The sequence below is a fragment of the Pongo pygmaeus genome, chromosome 2 (assembly GCF_028885625.2).
Source record: "Pongo pygmaeus isolate AG05252 chromosome 2, NHGRI_mPonPyg2-v2.0_pri, whole genome shotgun sequence".
In the NCBI taxonomy this organism is placed as follows: Eukaryota; Metazoa; Chordata; class Mammalia; order Primates; family Hominidae; genus Pongo; species Pongo pygmaeus.
Window position 1 is genome coordinate 62,900,818 of NC_085930.1, and position 10,626 is coordinate 62,911,443.

Sequence of the window (10,626 nt, forward strand, 5' to 3'; positions counted from 1 at the left end):
CAGCCGCTCAGCAGAGCGTCTGTAGGTCGGAAGTGGGGGGTTATATTGGGTGGGTATTGAGCTCTTCGGCCCTTCCTCGGTACTGATAGTTTTTAATTTAGGTTTTAAAGGTCTAAAGATGCGCCCGCTCTGGCCATCTCAGGTGAAATGTTGAAACGCCCCAGAACCTATAATTTTTGGTTTCTTAGTAAACATACGATCCAGATCTTGTGTAATTCCATACCCCTCCTCCTCGAGATTTGGAAGTAGTACATGGTAATAGGTAAAGCAGTTTTTAGCAGCATTGCTTAAATTTATTTGAAGAAAGTGGCCTGTCTTGATCTTAAACTCTTGGGCTGTAGGTTTTCCTTAAATATTTCTCTCTTTTATATTGTGGTTTTGACTTGCCTGGGAAGGTGCAGGAGCTTATTTATCCTAAATGCCCTGAAGTGTTTAGGCTACAGGCTGTAGATCTTATACTGATTTTTTTTCTTCAGTTTTCTTGCTTATTAAGAATAAATATTGACTCCAGAATGAATGGGTTAACTTTTTTTTTTTTCCCCACACAGTATCCATTTGGGTTTTTATCAGGATGACTCCAACTTTTAGTATTTTTTTTTTCCATAATCTTATAATATTTCTATTTGGTAAGAAATGTTTTAAACACACCTATTTCCCCTTCCGCCTTTTTCTCACTTTGCAAAATTGGGAAAAGAGCTAGGTTCGTTTTGTCACGGTAAAGCACAGCTCTTGAAATTGGAAGGGGCCTTAAGGGAATGTGGTCAAATTTTTTTCTTGCAGAAAGATTTTCCGATTTTAGGGGTGAGGTGGGTGAGAACTGGAAAGGTCAAGTGATGTGCCTGAGATGCAAAAGCAATTGCGTTTTTGCTTGAAATTTTGTTGAAATTTGCTGTTTGATATTGGAATACATTCTTAAATGTGGATCATTTTAATGCACATTTCTCACTTTTTTTTTTTTTGCTAATGACTTATTGCTGTTTATTTTAGAATATGCTTTTTGTCTAATGATGTTAGATAAAAAGCAAATTGGAGCAGTTTTCTTATTCGAGTTCAAAATGGGTCATAAAGCAGCGAAGACAACTCAAAACATCAGTAACACATTTGGCCCAGGAACTGCTAACAAACATACAGTGCAGTGGTGGCTTAAGAAGTTTTGCAAAGAAGAGAGCCTTGAAGGTGAGGAACGTGATATGGGCTATGGGAAGTTGACAACGACCAATTGAGAGCAATCATTGAACTACATGAAAAATTACAGAAGAACTCAGCGTTGACTATTCTACGGTCATTAGGGTCGTTCAGCATTTGAAGCAAATTGGAAAAACTATCATTTTGAAGTGTAGTCTTCTTTTATCCTATGCAACAACAAACCATTTCTCAATCGGATTGTGACATGTAATGAAAAGTGGATTTTATACAACAACCAGCTCAGTGGTTGGACCAAGAGGCAGCTCCATAGCAGTTCCCAAAGCCAAACTTGCACCAAAAAAAGGTCATGGTCACTGTTTGGTGGTCTGCTGCCCATCTGATCCACTACAGTTTTCTGAATCCTGGCGAAACCATTACATCTGAGAAGTATGCTCAGCAAATTGATAAGATGCACCAAAAACTGCAATGCCTGCAGCCGGCATTGGTCAACAGAAAGGGCCCAATTCTTCTCCACGACAACACCTGACTGCATGTCGCACAACCAGGGCTTCAAAAGTTGAAGGAATTGGGCTACGAAGTTTTGCCTCATCCATCATATTCACCTGACCTTTCGCCAACTGACTACCACTTCTAGCATCTTGACAACTTTTTGCAGGGAAAACACTTCAGCGGGATGCAGAAAATGCTTTCCAAGAGTTCGTCAAATCCTGAAGCACGGATTTTTATGCTACAGGAATAAACATTTCTCATTAGCAAAAATGTGTTGATTGTAATGGTTCCCGTTTTGATTAATATAATGTGTTTTAGCTAGTTACAATGATTTAAAATTTGCAGTCTGGAAATTTAACTTTTGCTCCAACTTAATATTTCTATGGTAAATCCTTGCAAACATGGAAACAATGCATTTGGCCCAGTGCTTTGTGGTTGTGTACTCTTTTTCTTTCTTTTTTTAATAGATGGCATTGGCCGGGCATGGTGGCTCATGCCTGTAATCCGAGCACTTTGGGAGGGTGAGGTGGATGGATCACCTGAGGTCAGGAGTTCAAGACCAGCCTGGCCAACATGGTAAAACCCCGTCTCTACTAAAAACACAAAAAAATTAGCTAGGCGTGGTGGCGGGCATTTAATTCCAGCTACTTAATGAGGCTGCGACAGGAGAATCATTTGAACCCGGGAGGCGGAGGTTGCAGTGAGCCGAGATCACGCCATTGCACTCCAGCCTGGGCAATGAGTGAAACTCTATCTCAAAAAAAAATAGTTGGGGTCTCGCTGTGTTGACTAGGTGGGTCTCGAACTCCTGGCCTCACGTGATCCTCCCATCTTGGCCTCCCAAAGTGTTAGGATTACAGGCGTGAGCCACCGCACCCTGCCTGGTTGTGTACTCTTTCAAATACTAAGTTTTTAATGTTAAATGCTGTTTCCAGATACACTGTAAAAATTCACCTATCGATGAGTTTTATTAAAAACATTGGAATTGTACTAGACTTCAAATACTAAGCAATAATTCAGGCTTCGATGTTGGTTTATAGTTTTCTCATTTCTTTCATTTAATAGCTCTGTAAAATGAAGCAGTTACTTCCGTTTTCCTGAGGTGCAGGAACTGTGGCCCAGATAAGTTAAGTGCCCTGCACAATGTTATAGGTCCAGTAAGTGAGACTGGAGCTCTGATCTAATCCCTTTGACATTAAAGTTTGTGCAGTAAACCAGCTATGTCAGTTTGCCACATTTGTAATAGTATTCAATAAATTTTCACTTAAAAGGTTTAATATTAAAGTAGTAGCAAGAATTCATAAACTTAATTGGCTTTAACAGCTTTTCTTTCCCTGAAAACAGATGCGTATGTACACATGTACACAGATTGCTTATAATATCAGCACATGAAGTCGGCACTGCTTTGGTGCCTTTTTTTTTTTTTTTGGCTCGGTGTTTTGACTGCAAGTCTTTTTGGATAGAACTTTATAGTTAGAAAGTAGCTAACGCTTGGATGGGTTTTATAGGCACAAAAAACAAGTTTTATACTAGCTGTACTTTATTTTTTGAGTTCTTATTAATGAGGAGCATCCAGTTTTGCATTGACAGTGATTTCAAGATTGCTTTATCAGCCTTTAAAGGATTCTTGACTAGGCGTGCACATCAGAACTGCCAGGTCCCCAGTGGTTCTGAGGCAGTAAGCTTTGGGTGGGCTCTGGCATCAGCACTTTCACTGAGCTTCACAGATAATTCTGATGCATACTCCAGGCCTGAACCACTGATCAATTTGAAACATGCGTAACAAAGCAAAAAAAGTTTTGTTTCACCTTTTGAAATACAGTTAACTCTTTTACCATGCCAGAGATCATTCAGAGAGACAGGTCCTTGCTCTGGAGTGATGATATATATCTGGCAGTACCCAGCCCTTGTGTGTGTGCATTAGCTCAGCACCTGCCCACACTGCGAGCCCCCGTAGGATGTGCCTTGTCCTTCCCTGTTTCAGCCCTTAACACAATACCTGGTACGGAGTATGTAGTGGGCATCTGTTGAATGAATGCTTTTCCCAGTAGCAGTGTATTCATACAATATTAATATATTTGTCCCCTGGGTTACAGATAAAAATGAAAGCACCAAGTGCCCAGTGAGTGAGACCCAGGTGTTCTTCCTCCACCCCTAGTGGTCCCCTGGGCAGGTCTTTTTTTTTGTAACACTCAGTCTGTTCTGTAGTCAATCATTGATTGACTTGTCTGTGAACTTGAGAGCAGGAACTGTTTCGTAGTTTCATTAGCACAGAGCAAACATGTTTGCCATGCAAGGTTATTTTGCATCTGCATTTAAGTGATAAATGTTGAGTCAATGAAAAGTTTTGATTAAGCAATAGTTGTAGATATGCTAGGTTTTTCAAATTACTAATATCAAGTGGAGATTGTTTTTACTTTTAAGGGTATTGCTTTTGTGATAGCATAAATAATGGTTTTCCTTTTTTTGTAATGTAAATTAACTGCTGGCAACTTTTGTATTCCCATAGACTGGGGAAGCTTAATTGCCTTTATAAGTACTTATGTACAACTTTGTATCAAATTTCCTGTAATAGTTTATGCTTTAGTACTATATATGTACTAATAATTTTATCTGACTTCTGTTTATATCGTTTGTGCAATTACATGCTTGTAAAATAAACTTTTAAACCTCACGTAATTGCTGTTAGCCACCCATCCCCACCCCCTTTTTTTAACCGTGGAATCTGAGTCAGGTACAGTGGCTCACGCCTGTAATCCCAGTGCTTTGGAAGACTGAGGCAGGTGGATCACCTGAGTTTGAGACCAGCGTGGGCAACATGGCGAAACATTGTCTCCACTAAAAAATACAAAAATTAGCTGGGGGTGGCCTGCCCCTGTAGTCTCAGCTACTCAGGAGGCTGAGATAGGAGGAATACTTGAGCCTGGGGAGGTAGGGAAGTCAAGGCTGCAGTAAGCCATGGTTGTGCCACTGCACTCCAGCCTGGGTGACAGAGCAAGACCCTGTCTCAGAAAAAAAAAAAAAAAAAGTATGGGATCTGGACAGATAGATATAATCTCTGAACAGCAGATTGCACATTCCTTACACTTAACACCTTATCCTACTTAATCTTACAATAACCTTGTGAAATAGGTGGTATTATCCTGTTTTTACAGCTAAATAGGCTGAGACCTAAACAAAGAGGATGATTCCTCCAAAGTTGCCTGGCTAGCAAGGGGTGGAACATTTATTAGTAGCTCTTTCTGCTTGTTTCTTTTCTTCTGTCCTTGAGGGCTGTGAGAGGAAGAAAACTCGTCTACCCATCTCCATGCTCTGTCAAAGTCAAGCTCTAGCACAGCCTGCCAGGCTGTTTGGGGAGGCCTCAACTTCTATATAAATGGCCCTTGTTCTTCCCAAGAGGAGAATAGAAAAAGGCTGTTTTCCCTGTGGTGGATTAATGGTATGAGAATGCAGGGACACCAAGAATGCATTTCCTAGCCTCTTCCTGAACTGCTTTTCTGAGACTCACACCCCTTTAGTCTCTGGGGCTTCCTGGGCCTTGAAAAAGTGTTACTTCCAAGTTGTACTTGGCTCAAATATCTTAGAGTAGTAGTTCTGGCCTTTGAGATAAGCATGAACCTCTTTGAGAATCGGATGGAAAGTTATATTCTCAGAAAAATGCACTGACCCTTGATCCCTGTTTTTAGAGTATGTGTTGTTCCAAGGGATGTTTTTTGTTTTTTAAATGTTACCTAAGTAGGAACTGTCTGTGTCAATCTTAAGGATAAGAGGTGGAGGGGAGAGTTCTACTGGTGAGCATGTAGACTTTTAGCCATTTGTTTTCAGTTAAGTATAATAACCTTGGTCTTAGCCATGCATATGTCCCTGAGTCCCCAGGCTCTTCTAGTTCTTTTGTTCCCCTCCATTGCCCCTCCAACCCCCCACCAGAAAGAAAACTCATTTTCTGCTAGCATGGGGTTAGGGAATCTTAGGATGTCATGATACCTCACAGAGATTCCTAACTGATCCCCCTGTCTTCAGTCCAATCCTGGCCTTCCAAGACACCTGTGCCTCCAGTTTGTGAGCCTCCAGGGGCAGAAGCCCTTTTGTGTCTTCACTGGCATCCCCGTCTGAGGCACTTTGGTGATTATTTTCTTGTGTCCGCATGTTATATCTTCCAAAAATGGGTTGACATTTTCTATACCTTGTGTCTCCTCTAGAATTATCCTTTGGGTTATATCTTTTTATTCATTTGCTGGCTTTAGTGGATTTGAGGAGGGAGCTAAGAAATGCATGTTTTCTAGTCATCTATTGCATAATTAATCACACCCAAACTCAATGGCCTAAAGACTAACAGTCACTTTTTTTTTTTTTTAAATGAAAATCTTTTAATTCTAGGGGAGTCAAGTTGTTCTCTCTTGGCATCCCTCATGGTCACATGGCTGGAGTCATCTGAGAGGTTCCCTTATACGTCTGGGATTAATACTTGCTGTCAGTGTGAACACCTACATGTGGCCACAAAATAAGATTCAGGGTCACATTGAGTAGTACTGTAGCTGCATTTTTAAAAGAGCTGTCTAATTTTATGCCTATAATAACTTTCATAATTATATGTGTTGGAATAATCAAGTCTCATGCTTTAGGGCGTAGCCAATTACTGTAGCCTTCAAGAAGTAATTTATTTTCTCATGTATGCTGCTCACAACAGGATAGCTCCATTACACATTCATGAATTCTCGTGTGGCATTATTAAGGGCTGGTAAGTACAGGCCACTGGATTTGAAGGACCACAGACTTACTGGAGATGACAATTCTTGAACATCCTGGTCTCCCGCTTGTATCTGTTACTTAGTTCTAAGGAGCATAGGGCTTATTGACTACTTGGATACAGCTGTTGACGAACATACCAAAGATGAGATTTGAATATTGAAGAGAACTTGAGGTCATTTAGGGCAGTTTACATTTGAGTGGGTAATCTTTATATATAAACAAGGGTAGTCATCACTGTTGAAAACGCTTTAGGGCCACCTGGCATGAAACGTTTTAAAGTTCTACAATAGAACTTTAAAGAACTCTCAGTTCCTGAAGGATTTTTATAATGTATAATTTACAAATACAGATAAATGGGGTTTTCTCTTAATTGCTACAGTATCCATTTCCGAATCAGAAGAATTTGTGTAAACTTTACCATGAATTTTATATCATCTTTTTCCAAAACCTTGTTACAGTTTTGAAGCCAGCCAAAAAACAAAACTGGAAACATGTCATTACATTTCCATCCATTTTGCAACCCATTCCCAGAGTTTGAAAAACATGGCTCCAAGCTAAAAAAAAAAAAAAAAAAAAAAAAAAAAAACGTTTTCAGCTTGCTTCATACAGATTTTATTTTGTGCAAGCCTCTCTTTTGCTCTTGTGGAAGTGCTGCCTCTCTACACTGGCTCTGTCACAACAGCAGCATGAAAGACGATCAAAATTAGAGAATGAGGCATGTTGTCATTCTGCTGTCAACACAGAATGCCCCTTCCGGTAATGACAGCTTCAAATGATCTGGACAAGGAAGATCCCAAGTCCATGTAGAGAATTTGTTCTGCAGAATCTCTCATGTGATCACTAGGATATTATGAGGGTGGTCATAGGGTCATCAAGCTTCTCCAGAGGAAAGTTTTGTGGAGATGTTTAACTGGCTGGGTGCCACGATGGTGTAGTCCTGTGTCTACCTCAGTTAGACTGGTTTTCCTCCTCAAATATTGCTGTGGGCGTGTATTTCTCCTGTAATGTTTGGCATAGTGTCATAGTCTAAAAGGCTTCTTATAATCTTGTCTGATGATACCAGTGCCAGTTCTCATGCCTTATAACATTTTCAGATACTCTTGGGTCTCACTTTCTTAAGCTAAGGATCTGAATATTCACTGCAGATACACCTGTAAACTGCCGCTTCTACCACAGACTCAGTCTGGTGACAAACCGAGATCACTGCCAATGACTGAACTAAGTTTTTACTCGTTATTCACGGTGGCTGAGCTACCACCTCCTCTATCTTCCCTCCTACCTCCCTCCATCCTGCCTGTGCACAGAATCTCCTGAGGTGCTTGTAGAAACTGAAGATGTGTGGATCGCACCCCAGACTACCTACCCAGAGGGAACCCCAGGAGGTGAGGTGTGGGCCACAGGAGGAGCCTTGAGGAAGTCCCCTCTAGCTCTCGTAGAGGAACAGCCAGAGAGCCAGAGGGAACTTCCTCAAGGCTTCTCCTGTGGCAGGGAGGAGCAGCCTTGGTAGAGTGGGGCACTACCAAGGATGGGGCAGCCTTGGTAGAGTGGCCTCATTCTGGTTGTAGCATGTTGCAAATTTGTGGTCTCTCGCCCCAGACACACTGCTCTGACTTCACATGACCCACAGGCTCTGGAGTGTGCATTGCTTGCATTGCCTTATGTTTCTGAAAATAGTCCCCCTCCCCTGGAGGCGCATCCCCCAGGACACAGAGGTGTTCTGTGAACATGCACACCCTCTTCTTGGAACTGGTGCAACAATGGTATGATGGCTGCCTTCCCAATACAAGACTTGTCAATTCACATAGAATACATGTTAACCATAACCTTCAGACTTGTCATATACAATACAGATTCTTAAGGGTTTGAGAATGTAGGTTGAGCATCCCCAATCCAAAAATTTAATCTGAAATGCTCCAAAATCTGAAACTTTTTGTGCACCTACATGACGCTCAAAGGAAACGCTTGTTGGAGCATTTTGGATTTTCAGATTAGGGATGCTCAACTGGTTAAGTATCTGCAAATATCCCAAAATCTGAAAAAAATTCTAAATCCAAAATACTTCTCGTCCTAAGCATTTTGGATAAGATGCTCAATCTGTAGCAAGTAACTAAGAATTTATGAGGTTATTGTTGTTTATAAATTCATCATAGAAATTCTGCTGTTTCCTCATACGAGAAAAATGTGCTAAATTCATGAAGTCACTTAAAGACTCCTCATATTTGAGTATGCATCTTAATATGTCAATGAATAACACTAGGAGTGTATGTTAAAAAAATTTTTTTAAAGCATGTATGCTTTGGGTTTTAAATATCTAGATTCCCACATTCAGTTGAGGTAAATCTTGTGCATATGATTGTAGAAAAAATAGAATTATATTCATTTTTACAATATATTGAATTAAAGTTGGGTTATGTGCATGGATTGTAAACTATGTGATAAAATTTAATGATTTTTGCTTGGATAATGAAATGCAAAATTGAGTTTGTCTTAGTGTCCTATTTATTCTGACTTCAGAGGAAAAGGTCCTACTGATTGGTCCTCTGCAGCCAGAGATTTCTGTCAAATTTAGGAAATAATTCACATTGCAGGTGTCAGAGAATTGCTCCTAGTATCAGCTCATACACATTCAAAAGAGACATTATAGTGAAGCAGTTACAAAGGTGGGCTTTGCCAATTTTGTGTGTGACCCTGGACAGGTGACTTCATGTTTCTAATCCCATTTCCTTATGTGCAAAATGGGGGTAATAACTCAACTTAACCTCAGCAGGTCCCTGGGAGAATTAAAATGAAATAACAGGGTTAAAGTGCTAGACACTTCTTTGTTGCTAATAATCATACAAAGGTCTCCTAAGAACCTGAGAGGTCAGTACTGTTTTGCTACTGATTTAACAATTGTCTTTCATTAGGAGCCTAAAAAATCAATGATATCAAATCAGCTTTCCCCATGCCACTTACCTTAATACTTAGCAAACATATTTAATAGATGCCTAAATAATTTCCCTGTAAGTATTCTATTACAGATCATCCCCAAAATATAGGAAAAAGCATAGCCCTTGCACTCTGTTAATCCAAACTATAGTCTTTCCAGAAGATTTGGTCCAGAGAGTGGACACTGGTGAATCCCCAGCAGCTGCCCCCACAGCTGACTGTTCAGTGCCAATCATGGTGGTCCCTCTTACGGAGATTAAGCTCAGGAGTTCGCAGGTATAAGTAAGTAAGTGTGAACCTGGAGAGTGGGAAGGGCCTGTGGGTGCTTCTAAGAAGAAAAAGCTAGCTACAAGAAGCCAAGCTGTCTGTCCTTGGTGGCTGTGAACAGGGAATTTTATAGTGTAGCCCCAACCATCAGTGGCAGTCAGTAATAAACTGCTTGGAAACCAACCCTGGAATCAAGCTGACACTGCATGGCAAGTCAGAAAAACCAAATCCCCCTACTTTTGGATTTCCTTTTAACTGATTTCCAAATTGTTTAAACCAGATTGAGATTGGTTTCCATTTACCTGCTGCTGAAAATAGACATCTTAGTGTAAATATATCTGTCCTCTCCTGACCATGAATGTGTGGAGGCACAGAAGCTTCCATGATCATAGAAACCACAAAACAGGCTGGGGGGCAGTGGCTCATGCCTGTAATCCCTGTACTTTGGGAGGCCGAGGCAGGTGGATTGCTTGAGCCTAGAAGTTCAAGGCTAGCCTGGACAACGTAGTGAGACCCAATCTCTACAAAAAAACAGCTGGGCGTGGTGGCACATGCCTGTGGGCCCAGCTACTTTGGAAGGCTGAGGTGGGAGGATCACTTGAGCCTGGGAGGTTGAGGCTACAGTGAGCCATGACTGCATCACTGCACTCCAGCCTGGGTGACAGAGTGAGACCCCCGTCTCAAAAAAAAAAAAAAAAGAAAAACCAAGAAACACAGGCTGAATCAACAGAAGAATATTCCAGCACATTGTTGACTGACCTGCATCAGAAAGAAACTCAGGTTCCAAGCCTGGTCCTACCACCTTAGCCCAGGTGGCCTCAGTCACCATCTAGGGCTTGCTTCTGTGTTCAGTGTATACTGCTGCTGAAAACAGAGCAAACGAAAGGCTGGACTAGAGGAAAAAAGGACTCTGTCACCCTTCAATTGCTGCAGCAGGGTTGCTGGGGTCCTCAGCACTGGCCTGCATGGTGCACGCCCAAAGATCAGAGCAAGCATCAGCCCATCAGGCTACACATTTTCCCAGAACCAGGCGGCATACAAGGGAGA